The following is a 16,099-nucleotide window of genomic DNA, read 5'->3' as shown; positions in this document are numbered from 1 at the left end:
GTGTACATTTCCTTCAGTAAAATTCTGCAAAATAAATTTCAGAGGAAGGATATTTTGCATGGTGACCTTTCCTAGTACAAGCAGTACTGGATAAGCACTTCAATAAACATCTTTTTTTTTTTTTTTTTTTTTTCCTACATGCATTCTTTAAAGATGAGTGAAGTTGCTCACATGGAAGCATTTAGAGAGACAAAACAAAATAATAAAAATGAAAACTAAAAAGGCCTAGCATTTTCCAATTACATTTCTTTTGCCAAGACACTCATCAAAATAACATTGCTGACAGAATCGCAGCATTATACAACCTGGGCGGGGAATAAACTCTTCTGTGCAGCTGGGATTTTTGTGAACAGGGTCTCTGAACCTCCTTTCCAGCACTTGTTTCCCTCATACATACGCTTCGTAGCGGGCAAGTTCATTTAGGACTAAAAATTTTGATGGATATGTTCACGCTTCTTAAAGCATACGTCTGTCATGTTCACCCAGCAACTCTTTTCAGTGCAGGGGCTGTTTTTTTCTTTCCTGTAGAGCATCAACGTACCGTCACGGCCAATTACTGAAATACAACAGCTATGATAGAACTACAGAAAAAAAATCCCTTTTTCCCCTCTCCCCTCCCATCAAAATGTTAACTGGCACCACAGAGGCCGAGGCTGCACCCATGGGGGAAGGCTGAACTTAAAGCAGTCCAAAGCAAGTGAATACGGATATTTCAGTTTAAGAACCGCTTATTGTGGTTTAGCATAAATTATAAATTTATTCCCAGCTGATTTTAAGCCTCACTGATAAAGGCATTTCTGCTTAACAGGCAAAGCTAAACATCAACACAGGTCTGGATGCAGAGTGCAATCTGACATTCACTATGGAGGCAGACGGAAAAATTAAGATGTGCCCACAGAGTAGCTCACGTGCAAAGGCGGCCAGCGATCATCGTGCTCTCCGTACACTCATGGAGCTCCTCTTGGGAGTTAACTTATCTGACTTGTGCCAGCCAAAAGGGGCTGCATTAGCTTTAACAGCACAGTTTTGTTAACCAGAGTAATTTTGACAGAAACAGGTTAGGAGCCATTCAGAGGAGCTGCTGCTCCCATCTGACGAGGACACAGCGACCTCTACAAAGCGCTGCTTCTCCCAGCAGGATTTGGAAAAGAACATATTTCTGCAACTTAAGCACTGTTATTTTTCTCATGTAGAAAAGGCCTTTGAGTATCATGCTAAGGCTGGAAGGGATGTATGAGGAAGCTTGTACTGCTGCAACCAGACCCGTATTTATTCCAGACCTGGTTGTGCTCACTTTGAAGTCACTTGCAACGTTCCATGGATTTAACTAAGGTCCAGGTTTGCTTCATTTCTAGCCACTGAGGCTGGATAAATAGAAGGATTCATAGAAGTCCCACACCTTTGACGCGGCATTCATAAAGTAAAAACTGGGCTAGCTATGGCAGCATACGGAATATTTTTCTGACAAGGAAGCCATTGTATGGAAACCTCACTAGCTGCCATTTTCAGTCAGGGAGTGAGGCATTTGCTTAAAATACCTCATTTCTGGAAACTTTTCCACAGGAATGATAACCTCCAAGCCCACACTCTTTGGGAGCCTTGGCTGGAGCAAATCCCTCTTCCTGCAAAAACTGTTACGGGCAGCAAATGTTCTTGTCAGCAAAAGAAAAAAGATACCATAGTGCCGTAGTTTTGGCAGCATGTGTTATCAGTAAAAAATGATCAAGTGGCATAACACCACCATTAAGGGAAAATTTTCTGTAAAAACAGATGTTTATAATTAAGTGACAGATTAGAACTTTTTAATATATTGGAAACACTTTGTAAATGGTTGGGTGAGTTTCATTTTCAGTGGAATAAGGGGGACTGTTAGGAGAGCCCTGTGAAGCTGATGGATTAAAGCCTGAGACAAATAAAGTCTTATGAGAGAGACTGGTTTTGATTCAAGCTGTAAATTTGCGTTAGTATCTCTGAGGTTATTTATACTTTCGTTAGAGAATGGTAGAATCTTGAAGACTGGAGACCTTAAAACAGTAAGAAATCAAACCCCTGTTTTTGCCTGTGCATGTGCCTCTGACTAAAAGATTTATGCTGTTACATCAAAATTCCGGCTTATGTGTAGTTTTTCTGGTTATGAAAACAGACGAATGAAAACCGGTGAAAAGTGATCCAAGCGTAAGCACGATAGTGTAGCCTGCTTGGAAATGTAGGCAGGCCAAAACAATAGCTTTAACTTCTATAGGCATCTTGATGGAGTCTGAATTCCCAGACTGACTCTGAGGCAAAAAAGAAGCACTTGGGGGAAATTTTGTTAGCAATAGGAATGTTGTGACTAAGGCTTCACTATTCCTTCAACACCAGGTTCTCTGGCTGCTGGGGTTCTTACCTGCTCTGTTTCTCTCACACCTCCACAGGGGAAAGGGATTCCTGATGCTCTTAAAGAGGGGGACACCCATGTCTCTACTCTTGGAGGAAGACACATTTCTCCATTCTTGGAAGAAAAAAAGCTTTTTTGTAAGCGTAGAGCAGTGACCATTATCCCCTGTTTTGTTCAACCTGACCAAAATCATTAAATCCACTGAATTTCACAACATTCCTTGGCAAAAATCTGAAATAGTGAAAACTGCAAGAACAAGTACATGAAGAAATAATAATGGTTTCATGTGGATCTTATATTTTAGACACACGCGTGAAAGAATTACATGGCACAGATATAACAGTTTCTGAAATATCAAACAGGATGCCCTTGTGCAATAGTAAGTATTGGTCATGCTTTTGATAGGTCCCTCACAAAGAAGCAGCTCATGATTAAAAAAGCGCCCAAATACAGGTCAACTGTTTTGGTATATTACTACATTCCTTTTCCTGTGGATATGTATAGTTATGTAGTCATAAGTCACACAAGTTAACATTCAGGGCATTAGATACTAACAAGTCATTCTCTTGTATTTTATGCAAGGATGAAGATCTTTCTCCAGTAATGTATTTATGTAATTTCTTGACCCACTATTTCTTCCCTTTAATTCTATTTAATACCTCACAGGTGGTTGGTTCAAACAAGTGACAGTACAATCTGAAAAGTGCCAATTTTTGTCACCCCAAATGTAGAAAAATATAGTTACATAAAATATGGAAAGCATTTTCAAAAAGAGGATATATGAATTTCTAAGTTGCAGAGATAGATGTAAATTAAATTATTACTTCCCTTAGAGTTTATTAAAATAAAAAGAGATGTTAACAGTGTCGTGGATTAGGCCAAATCCGCTACTGGGAACCTGGGGGACCCCAGATGGGACCGACAGAGGTTCCCCTCTACCCCTCTTCAAAGAGAGAGGCAGAGGAGGAAAAAGACTTATGAGTTTAGAAGGAACTAAACTACTTTAATGAAATATTAATAATAAAATAAAAAGAAATAATGAAATATATACAAAACCGAATCAAGCTCCCGAGATGACAATCGTGTCACCGGCTGGCACTGGGGCAGACCCAGGCTGGACTCAGTGACAGATGGGAACTGGATTCCAGATCTGGATTCAGGATCGGGATCACAGGCAGACGAACAGAGTCCTCCTCGGACGTCGGCCATTGAAGGAAGAACCTGTGACCCTTTGATCCCTCAGCTTTTATAAAGAGCATGATGCAGATGGGATGGAATACCCTGTTGATCAGTTTTGGGTCACCTGTCCTGTCTGCTCCTCCCTGCAGGTGGGACCCCACTATGCTTTTCTGCTTCCGACCCTCCAACGGGGCAAGTAACAAATTTGGTTGGCCTTGGGGGTTATAGCAATAAGTATAAGCACGAGCCTCTCTGCGTACCATGCCTGGGCATCAGCTATAAACATTGGTCTTATCACTCTGAGAGAGTGAACGCTGCACAATATGCAGTTAATTTCAGTAGTTAGAAGAGGCCCAGCTAAGAAGCGAAGTTACTGAACAAAATTGGTTCTGTTTTACCTCAAACCAGGACACAGTGTTAAAGGAGAAGCCGCTGCCTGAGCATTCACACACCTTTCATGGTGTCGTACACACACAGTTACTCTTGGGCACGCTTCCTCCTTCTTCAGGCTCAACCCTAGGTTTCCCCCAGCCAAGTCTCAGGCGCCAGATTTTATAAAATAATTAATTTAGTTGAAAGGTACAGCAGCAAGGACAGCCCAGGCTGGGTGCTTCCAAAGAGAGGGACCCCAAAGGTTGGAGCCTCCTCGTCTTCTGGTTTCCACTCCTTGCGCACCTGCACTCACTGGCAGAACGTGGAAGACTGAAGAGTCCCAGACTAGGGAAAAACACTACTGAAACATCCTTGTGATATTGACATTTTCCTCATACTAAAAGACTAAACACAGCACTGTACCAGCTGCTAGGAAGATTACTAAGAAAAATAACTCTATTGCCGCCTAAAGGCTTCAGCAAATCTAGCTGCTCACACTAAGTAAAGCAAGGCAAACAGCACAAATCACACCGTAATTCATTCATTCTAATTGAAACTTACTTATTTATGCTAAACAACGAATATCCCTCAACAACAGGAACTCCACATAAAGCCCATTTCTGCTCTCCTTCAGCAGCATTATATCTGGTACTCCCAGAGAGACATTTGCGGTATAGTTGCTGCCAAAAAGGGAGAAGGTCACTCTCTCCTTTCCACCCTTCACTCCCAGCCAGGCTTTCTTTGATCCTTGTTAGATGAGCTTAGCTGTAGCATGGGTCCCTACCAGGAGGGTAGATCTAAGAGCCTTAAGATTTCCAACTAGGACTCCCCTCTATATCTGTGTAACACATGTCATCTCAAATGTACACTAAAACAGTTTACGGCTGAAGTAAATATTATGTCACAATTTGACTGATTACTTCTCTAGAGCAGAATGTGACTTACAAGAGGAAAAAGTATGCAGAAACATGCAGTATAGCGTACTACATTACATACATTTATTGTATGTATGTTATATTATACCCATACCTTTTAAGACTGGTTTTCAATCAGCTCAGTTTAGGAAACCTGAGCCCAGCCTGGGACTGGAACGACTCCAGCATGCAGTTCCTAAGGTAACTGCAGAAGTCATGCTGTGCAGCTGATATAGAGAGGAAAACAAGGATATTTTCTCCAGTTAAAATTACAGGAAGCCTACCAGTAAGTTTTAATACCTGGTTTGTTTTTTTTTTTTTCCTCAATCTTTAGGGTTTTAATATTTAAACTGGTGCTTAGCCAGGATAGAACCCCCAAACCTCACGTACTATGCACTTTGAACAGAGGTTTACTTTTACTCATATTAACAACTCTCATTCTGTATTAGGATTTCCATCCAAATGCGTATGGAATGCCACAGCCAGGATAAGATAGCAGCAAATGAGGCCTGGAATCCTTCATGTAGGGATAGGTGAGAGTTTTCATATCATTTCAAGCATGGTCAGTACTGCTTTCTGACATTGTGCCAGTGCTGACTCGGTACCAATTCAGAGAAGTCTGTGTGGGAGAACCCACAAAAATCACAGCAGCATTTCCTGCAAGCACCAATTTTCCTAGTGCCTCTTCCAAACTTCAGTTCCAACCTCATACTTTTCCAAGTGGATTTGTGCCATAACAGCACACCAACCAGAACCAGCTGATGGAAACTAGTATGTTAGTTCAATACAACATCTGCACTCCTGATTTCACAGGTGCTCTCTTCTTCCTTTTTCCGTATCAATTTTTCAGCATTTCATTTCCATCACTAAAATATTCCGTTGGTGAAAACTCACAGATAAAATACCTGAGAGTTTGCACACTACAAGCAAGCAGAAACTACAAAAAAAAAAATATAAAATCTTCAAATATTATAACCGTGTCTTTCAGGCTGCCTAGGAACCTAGAGTACCAGCCAGTTCGTGGTATATTTTTGGGAGTGCTAGCCTGGAACCTGAGTGGTCCAGGTTACCCCACAGACTTCCTGCGTGAACTTGATCAGGTTCAGATCCTCTGAAGATACACATACATACAGCCTATGTCGATTTTGAGCCCTGAGGAACCAATATGCATAATTTTCCAACTCTTTCTTATGAGAAAGGGAGCTCTCTCACAGTCATTCTGGGTTATAGTTCACTTCTTTACAGCCCTGTTAGTTGATAGGCATTTTGGAAAGAGTCTCCCAAATGCTTTCACTCTGGTTTAGCCAAAAAAAGACATCGATTTCCCTTCCTCAGTTTTGTTACTACCCCTGAGCATTGCTTAGGTTTTATCCTTACTTTTTCTTGCACGTGATTTCCGTTTCCAAACTATGCAGTTTGCAACTCTTCTATGCAGCTGTGTTCCTTCTTCATAACTGGGCCTTCGGTTAAATCAGATCCCTGCAAGACAATATCACGTGCTTGTATTCCTCTCCCCTGCTTGTTTCTCTGAAGGTTCTTTGTCCCCCCTAGCAGATCAGGCTTGATGATATTTAAGAGGTAGCATTAGCCTCAATCTGTGTGACGCTCCTGAGAAAATGTTACTGCTTAAAATCCATTGCTCGAAGGCAAGCTTAGCTGAACTGATTTCTGCAGTCCAGCTTCATTTTTCCGGTGCATTTGTGTTGCAAAGGGAGACAGCAACGTTTGATGACGCTGCATTGCCCCTAGTCTGGAATATAGGTGATGCAGCCTACGGCTTGACTTGACGTATGCTGAGGAATGCAGCGATACAGAAGTTTCATAAACTGAACCAGAATTTGTGATGGACTGTACAGACAGTCTTATCACAGCACATCTACCTGTGGAGGTCTTTAGTACACGGGATTTTTACTGAAACAATATTCTTGCACATATTTTGCATTTTTTCCAAAAACAATCATGCTGTGAGCTTTGATCTGTGGGGCTGTCTATCTGAACACCTTCCACTGTTACGAAATTCATTCAAGTTAAGATAAGAGCTAATTCTACGCTCCAGGCTGTACAAGTTACAGAGCGTTGAGCACGCAGTTGTATGTAAACCATTACCCTTCACATGCAGCAGAATAAATATAGCCTTGAAATAAACAGTTTCATCACGGAGTAACAGATGGAAGTGCTTTAGTTTCCCTTTCATGTTAACACAAACTTGTCATTAAGCTCTGAAAGTGTTACAATTGGATAGCTCTGTGTTTTACTCCTCAGTGGATGTAACCTGGCTTACTTCGGTGGGCTGACACCTTGCAACACACACTCATAGAAGTCATCAGTTCAGCCCTCTGCAGGTCAGATTTCCTATAGTTTGTTTAGGTCTTCTGCTTTGGGTTGTATCTTGTGCAAAATGGAATTCTGAACTCCAATAAACGCCTAATTCCAAGTAATAGTTAAATAACAGGAAAAGGGGCTCACAGAAACAGACTGCCCTAGCCCTGGCACGCAGACCCCACCTACACCTGCAGAGTTTAAGCTCCCAATATGGGAAAATAGACAAATATTTGATAGTATTTCAAGTACTTCTGAATGCAATTCAATTGGGCGCCTGGGAAACCCATCCGAATGCGTTCTAGATCAGCCAGTTATCCCTGTGTGTCAACTGGGGCAGTTGGCAATGCCATTTTGAACTTTCTGCTTCGTCGTTGTAAATGACTTTCCAGTCCCAAAACATTTCTGGGTGGAACCTAGTATAACAAACACAGAAACCTACCTTTTGTTTTTCCCCCCGTCTCCAGGAAATGGAGAGTGAAGCAACTCAGGCAATCCGACGCTCAGCAGTATCACAGAGAGTTTTCACATCAGGTCAAAAGTTGAGCAGAGGATTTCCTCCTCTTGGGCAGAAGAAAAGCAAGGTTCCCTGATAAATTCACAGGAAGCTGAAGAGACTTACCCAACTATATACTGTATTTCAACAGCATGTTTCAAAACATTACCTTTGGCTTTTCAATTGAAGGATATTATTCTGAGAAAATATAAACCAAATAGGAGTGAAGACAATTTTTCTAGCACTTCCTGGCAGGGAGTTTGTACTAAGTTGGCAGCAGGTAACTCCAGTGATTATATCAGCTATGGTTCCCTATAAGCTGTATTAGATTTGTGCTGTTTACTACTGGTCTTTCAGTTATTGTCAACAGCAAGGTATTGCACTGCTTTTCCTGTTACTCAAGCACTACCAGTTTCTTTATGATTTTCAATACCGCAAACGCAGATTACAATACTAAAGGCAGACTTTAATTGTAAAGTATGTATGTAAACTGAAAGTGTGAGTTATTACAAGTACCTAGACCTACCATATCAGAGACTTGACAATCCTTGTGTTTACAGACACCGCGCTCCATACTTCTAGAGGCTTAGAAGAAAAAGCTTTTTACCTCACAAACATTAACAAATTGTTAACAACAGGAAAAGTGCCAATGTTTTGTGAGGTCATGCAAGTGACATTTTGTCCTCTTAACTGACCCCGATTTCCATACGTCCCAGGTGAATTATTGAGAAGTCATTGTTGTGGGGTTAACCAAAAGGTTTTATGAAACGATGATTGAATGATGATTAAACAATTATTAATGATAATTAAACGGTGGCCAAACACGCTACTACACTTCTAATAATTAAGCTAGCTTGTATACAATATGCTTTAGATCTAATATAAAAAGTTACTTACCTTGCTGTAGGTATCAGATGCCAGGTAAGGGATCTCTTGACCTCGAGGACTAACCTTGAGAGGTGTCTCTTCTCAAGGGGAGATCACCACCGTGCAGCCCCTGCAGTGCAGGAGAGCTCAACAGGCTCTGTGGGGGGGTACAGATATTTGTAACGTAAAGCTATCAACTCATAGTCAAACTCCCCTTTGGTGTATGTGCAGGTGTGCAGCCGTAGCAGTTTTAGTTTCCTCTGGTCCCAGCTTGGGCAGGTACTGTTAGCTCCTAATAAGACATGACATAATTTCCTTAGGTTCCTGAGAAGATATGGCTCAGCACAATTTCTCAAGGTTTGCGCAGCAGCGCTGGCTTCAGCAAAGCCTCTTTTTTGGTGGTGCCTGAACCAAAGTACCAAACTCAGAGTGGGTGCACCCGTTTGGGAAACAACTTTGGAAAACATATATCTCAATTCTGATATCCCCTTGCCTCCCATGTAACTATTCCATATTTTTGTCTTACAGCAATGTTTCTATGATTACCTGCTCCTTACTTTCTCATCACTTTGCACTGCTAATAGCAAAAGAAGATGGGATTTGGAGTCACTCACAAAGCTCTGTTTAGCCTTGATTCTGGCTTTGACCACCTTACAGCTCCTCCTGTCAGGCCACACATCCACAGCTTTTCACTTTTACTGTGCTACTCACTGCACCTGAATCCTCTCCCATATCTTCTGCTCTCTCCTCACCTTTAATTCCTATGTCAGGATACACCATATTTAACTATCCTTCTATTCCCTCATCTACTACACGCCCTCTTTCTTATTTGTGTGGTAATTTTGTGCAGAAAGGAGTGCCTATAGCTTATTCATATATTAAGTATGTCAAAACAATCATGGAGCTGAAAATATCACTACCTAGTGAACATCAAGATCTGGGTAATTTTGGCTCACTATAGTGTATATAGTGAGCTATAGTGTATATACATAGTGTATATTGGCTCACTACTAGTATATACTATACTAGTATATGACATTAGCCTGTCTGTGCTTCAGATTTCCTTCCCTAAAACTTGAGATAAATATCACTCCTCTATCCTCAGCGTGAGGATAAAAACCCAGACGACTGCATAAGGATAAATATCCTACGTATATGATTCTGCTTTGTAATTCTTAGTCAAAATTTAAAGTCTTAATAAAAAACAATCTTAAAAAGTCTTAAAACAAAACCAAAAAAGGCAAGACTATTAAAACACAAAGTTCAAACTGTAGTTAAAAGTGTAACTTGTCAGACCTTCTGCTCATTGAATCTAAAGCCTGGGGGGCTTTTCACGCGTGCGCAGCAAGCTCGGAGGGGCTCCTTCACCTCCGATACGGGTCAGCACCTCCTCGAACCGTGCCTCCAGCTGCAGCAGCGTCCTGCTGAGGCGAAACACTTCTTTGGGGCATAGCTCTCGGAACATAACAAACTAGGTCTCATATGCAGAAGCAGCATGCTCTTCCCATGACTCAGCCCTGACTCACTCAGGAGCCCTTCCCACATTCAGGGAAAACCCTGTCATTTAAGCTGTCTTTAGCACAGATGATCTTTTACCCAAGATTGCTCAAAATATTCTGCAACCATTAAGAAAAGCAAGCACTGAAAGACTGCCTTTCATAGGTGTCCCAGCCTCCCAGGTAAGCACCCTAACCACACACTAGGGACCAGATCCTCAGAGAGCCGGATGACGCAATATTTAACTGAAACTGAATAAAACCGGTTTTATGTTCTCAGTATTGGCAGCAATGAGGCAATATATATGTATAAAGGGAAGAAGGTAAACTCAGATCTAAAGTTAGAGAGTTATTCCAACAAACATTGCCTACTTAGCTGATGCTTTGAATCAGGACATAATTCTTCCCTTGCCTTTCAGTCGCAGGGAGCGAGAGTCTCCTGGTGGTGAGTGAGCAGCACGGCCCTACAGCATCGCACAGCTCCGTTCTGCAGCTTCACCCGGGATCCCAAAAGTGTCCTTTCGCTGCAGCTCTGCCCATGGAGACAAGGGAACACGTACAAAACACAGGCTCAGGGGTGACGGTAATTCGCCCTTGCTAAGGAATTCTTCTCTCTTTCCTTCTCTCTCCAATTCAGCCAGCCGTAGATGGCTACAGTTGGCCTCAAAGGCTTTTTTTTTTTTTTTCGGTTAGTTGGTTTGTTTTGCACCCCTCATCCTTACTTTAAGCCATGAAAAACTTCTTTCATTGATGTTTTAAGGGAGGGAGCCTTATTATATCCTGAAATAGACTTTCATCTTCATATTTAGTAGCAATATGAAAAAAAAAAAAACCACTTCCGTTATTTTTTTCAAAACAGCTGCCATCAGCAAGACCTATTATCTGAGGTGGCTCAAAGCACAGAGGAATGAGAGCTCAATGCTAATAGGTAAGATTCAGACTTTCAGTTTATTAAAATACATTACGTGGTGAGTCAGAGCCCTCTCCTGGAAACAGGGAAAGACATTTTGTCTTTTCTTTAAATAGTTGTGCTATTTCACCTCCATAAATATTTAACACCCACAAATATGAGCCGCTGAAATTCCTGCTTCCTTCAGTTGTAATTTAATTCTACAGCAGGGAATGAAAAATGTGTTAAGAGAGAATACTGTATGTGATGCTCAGTTGTAAATAGACCAGAATTACCGAGATGTCAAAGTTTACAGTTCAGTTTCAGATTGTGGCTAGTTGGGTTTTTTTTTTGTTTGTTTGTTTAATCTCAACTGTGTTAACTGAATTGCTGAGATTTCACAAAATTCAAGTATCCCAGGAAGATATATGCACACAATTCTTATCTTGTAGTTACACAGAGATGTGCCAGTAGAGGGAGTCCTTTTACTGTCTACCAAAACTTTATCGGCGTGAATATTCACAGAGGTTTCAAATAATGACTGTGTCCCTGCTGTGCAACTATCATTGCACTGATAGCAAGAATGAAAAAGGTTTGCAAAATAAAGTCACCTCAGGCTATTTAGCAGATCAAAATGTGGGGTATTATCGGCCACGCAATCACTAGAAGTGCACTGGAGAATTCAAGTGGCCGTTTGTGTCATTACAGCAATTATATCTACGGGCACAGCCATGAAAAATCTATGAGAGTAATTACTTTTAAACACATTGAGAAGAATTATGTTATATAACTTTATAGTTCCCCTCTGTTGGCAAATCAATGTTTAACTGTAAAACTCGTTTCAGTTCTTGCCTGATGTTGCAGTCGGAGCTTGTGAAACAGTGGCTATTCAATTAGCCCCTGCTGTGGTTTGGGAAAAAAAGAAATAAAAAATCATCTTTCTTCAAAATTGTAATTTCTTTAAAATTTTGTGCAATTTTTATCACAACGAAATTAACTTGTATACAGTAAGACCTTCCAAACTTCACTTGCTCTTTCATCACAACACGAACCAAACTTTCTTTTGAACTACAAAAATGTTAATTTAGTATCTTGCAACCATTGTTTGGATCATTACTGTTTCTGCTGCTTACCCTCTATGTGAAGTGGCCAGTTCTCTTCTGACTCGATGGGAGGATTTCAACAGCTGATCCAATGATGATACGAGTAATATTCCAGATTAGCTTGGACTCAGCATCTTAGTGCATTGAAGGAAAACAAAAAATAAGCAAAAATAACATTTATACTTAATACACTAAAGTAAACTCTTTACAACTAGGATATATTGCCAGGGCTAACAGAGTTCTGTAGAAATATTAAGTAAGCAAACCAAGAACTGAGGAGCAATTGTTTACTTGCCTAGAGGTGTGGTGACTTACTAGCAGTATCCTAAGGACAAAAATACAAGGTTACAGTCACATCTGTGTGACAATAGCTTCTCCATTCTCAAAGAAATCGCCATTTTTATGACAGTTAAGACTAAGCGCTCTTGAAGAGGAAAAAAAAAAAAAAAAAAAAAAAAAAAAAGCAGTATCACCTGCATCAGTCCCCTAGTCCCTTCCCTTCCTTTCACTGGGACCTGGGTTTACACTGAGATTCCAGCAGCAGTCCTAATCCCAACCAATTCTCTTCTGAAATCAGTTCATGACGGGCAAACGAGTGCCAAGGAAACTCAGAACTGAAACAAAACTGAACCTAATTGTTGATAGGAGCCAAATATGAGATTTTTTTATTCTCTGCTTTCAAGTGAGTAAAACTCTTCATTTTATACTCCTTGTTAACACTGCAAACAGATCAGCTTTGCAAGTTTTGGATCTCTGGCCATTTTAGATAAACATTCCAACCTTTTAAATGTTTACAGACTAAACTGCAGAGCTAAACGTTTATGTTGCACTGAATAACTTCAGCATTGTATTTAACAGAAAGGCTGCTAAAGTAATATTGTCTCAATCAGTAGGTGAAGACACACACTACTAAAACAACCAAAAATTTTAAAGGAAGATATTAATACTAGTCTGCCTGTAAATATTTAGCACATCTCTATGTAGTAGGCTTTATAGTTGGAATATATGAAACTTCCAAAGTTTACATGGTTTCTAACTTTAAACCTACTCCCAGGCCTTTTGTAAAGAATTAATAATAACTACTATCCGATATGAAAACTAGACCGTAGCTTTTTGGGTTTCAAATAGTGTATTCCTCCCCTAATTCTAGTTTGATATGAAATAAAACCTTGGCCTTGTATTTTAAGGAACATGGCCTAAGATATCGCTAGGAACAAGATTTAGACCCTATTGTTATACATGTGCAGGACAAGAGTGAAATGTCACTTGGTTTTAAGAATGCCTTGAGTACGTTCTGACAGGTGCAAAATTACATAGAGTGGAGAACTGGTCTGGTCCAGAAGAGATCATTTCTGGACCAAAATATCTGTTCTTATTCAAATCTCTACTCAGTTTTAACCAACGATCTAGCTTTTGCCTGCTCGGGTTAATTTGAATAATGCCTCTACCTCCTTGCTATTTACGTTTTTCTTACTCTTTGGCAACAGCAACAGTATCTAATAGTATGTAAACCTCAAAGTATGTCATTCACTCCAAAATACCACTTTGCTTGCAAAATGAAAACAAACTGGAGTGCGATAGTGCTTCTAAGAAGAAGAAAAACAACACGGAGAGAGTGGCATCAGCTTGCAGGCGGTGTTATTTGTCGCTCAGCTTCTCATGTAGAAAACTTTCCACGTTAAGGCAATGCAGTGCAGACAAGGATATTTCTTAACTTCTGTGGTTAACTTGTATGTTTCCATTTCACTGCGAGGTTGGGATGGATGTGCTTTCCACAAGGTCAGGAGAGTTTGCCCTGGACTGGCTCCTCTGGGGTTCATACCGTTACACGTTTCCTGTTTTGCACATGACAACACAGTAAGCTTTTTCAAAGACGCGAGATGTACGTATGAGCCTTCTGAGCTGATTTGCCACCTCACTGTTGCAGCAGAGTCAGGCAGCGCAAAGCCAAAGGCAAGTACTCTTGATTGAAACCTTTGTCATCTTTCTATCGAGTCAGAACCTGAATCTTCAGAACCTCAACTCAGGCCGTCAGCTGAAACAAGCTGAATTCAAAGAGCGACCACCTCAGGATTTAAACTGTGTTTTCAAAAGCCTAAACGTAAAATGATCGGATATAGCGTTTTGCTTTTGTCTTTTGCCCATTGCTTAGTCAAGGCGCTTTTCACTGTGTCAGAGTAGCTCCACTAGCACTTGTTGAGTCCGGTAATGTGAAGTTACCACAGTCTCAGTACAGACACGTCCTTTCTAATGAACCCACAGGTATTCAGGCAGCAGTTCCTGAAACAGCTGTTAAAAACTGGCATCGCCATTCCTTTTCCTCAAACTGCTTCACCTATGCTTAAAACGACAGGCTGCTCCACACCTCATATAATTTTCTGAAAGTTCCGAGTTATTTAGAGGTCAAACATGTCCAGCGATTTACCGTAAGTCTCTTTCTCTGCTATACTGCAGATAAAGTAGTGTTTTCAAAGGAACTAACATCTTTGAGCCTTCCATTAATATGTTGTATTTTAAAAAGATCTTTTTAAAGAGAGGGCAACACCAAAAGCGTGGAAATTACAAAGAGAAGCGTAAAGGAAACTGCCGGCGAGAAACCCAGTTTTGGGTGTTTTTTTTAAAATCTGTTCAAGTTGAGATGCAATTTAGACACCCACCTGAAAGGCCTCCCAATCTATGAAACTGGTGCAGAGGAGAGGGCTATAATTTCAAGATGGTTTATCTCAGCCAAGTATCACTGAAATTACACCTGAAGACTTGGCATAGGTCTCACTTTTTCCAAGACTGGTGGAATCACAGTTCAAACTGGGATGCTCCACCCCTCATGCACATTTCTATTGCTGTCTGGTCGGAGACCACCTTTGGAGCATCTTAAAGATAACAAAGAAATTAACTGATATTGTCAGGTTTGTCCCAGTCTGGGGCACGATCTTGAAATATAGCTGTTTTCTGGATGTGAAACTGAATTATAAAGCAGGACTTTTGACTAACTGATAGAATCTGACAGTCCTCCAAATTGGGATCGTTATGCATGATTTACAAAACTCTTTCCTACGAGAAAACATCTGCAGAACGTAGGACAGAACAGCAGCAGAGGATGAAGGCAGCCTGCATTTGTGGGAGCTGTGACCCCTGCAGCCAGCGGGGAGTCCCAGCCATACCGGGACAAAGGCAGCTGCCTCCTCCCTCCCGGTGCTTTTCTGCGTTATCATTGCCTTGCTCCTGCCATCAGGAGAAGACGACATAGACAAAGCTACGCCAGAAGCAGTGCATTGTCCTGCAGGACATTGCTCCTTAAAACTTTACATCTGGGAAATTAATTCAAAGCAAGGATTTAAGAAAATATATAGCAACATCTTTAATTCTGGTGTTTCCAAAGATCCCGGCAACAGAGTATTTCATCAGTAAGCCATCAGCCTGTATCCAGCTTCAAATATGGACCACCTCACTTCACACACAATGAAAAACAGCTGCAGGGAACGATCTGATGCCTGCTTCAATCCCTCAGCGAGCTCTGTGCAGGCAGATCTGTAGGCAGGGTGCAGGGGCTGCTTGCATGAAATTCAGTATAGCACTGGAGCTGAATTCTCTGTTCTAACAGCTGTTTGGTAGCGTGCAAGACCCGAGCTGGTGAGCTCAGATCAATCCTCAACAGGCACATGCTCACCTCTTAAAATAGTACATTCTGGCAATAGATTGCAAGAAGACCACAGATACACACGCTATAAAACCTAATTACCATCGCAGCCCACATCACAGCCTGCCATTGCCTATGATGCATAGTGAAGGAAGGTTTTACTCTCCGGGACACTGACAGCTCAGCGTGGTGACTTTCCACCCCTGCAGCACACTGATGAAATATATCAGAGGAGAAGTTTTTATATATTTTTCTACAATGAAATATTTTTAAAGAGTGACACCATAAATGCTGGGAATAAATATAATTGATTTGTCTAGATGTGTTCCATGCCAAAACAAGAACGATCCCAACTGTATGTTTACTCATGCTCCAGCCAAACTGCTGTTGTATCTGAAAAGTGGTTCCACTGCCTCCACCTTTGCAGGCTAACTGGAGTTCACCATCAGC

This window comes from Vanellus vanellus (assembly GCF_965231255.1).
Source record: "Vanellus vanellus genome assembly, chromosome: 7".
NCBI classification, from domain to species: Eukaryota; Metazoa; Chordata; class Aves; order Charadriiformes; family Charadriidae; genus Vanellus; species Vanellus vanellus.
Note: the sequence above shows the minus strand (reverse complement) of the source record.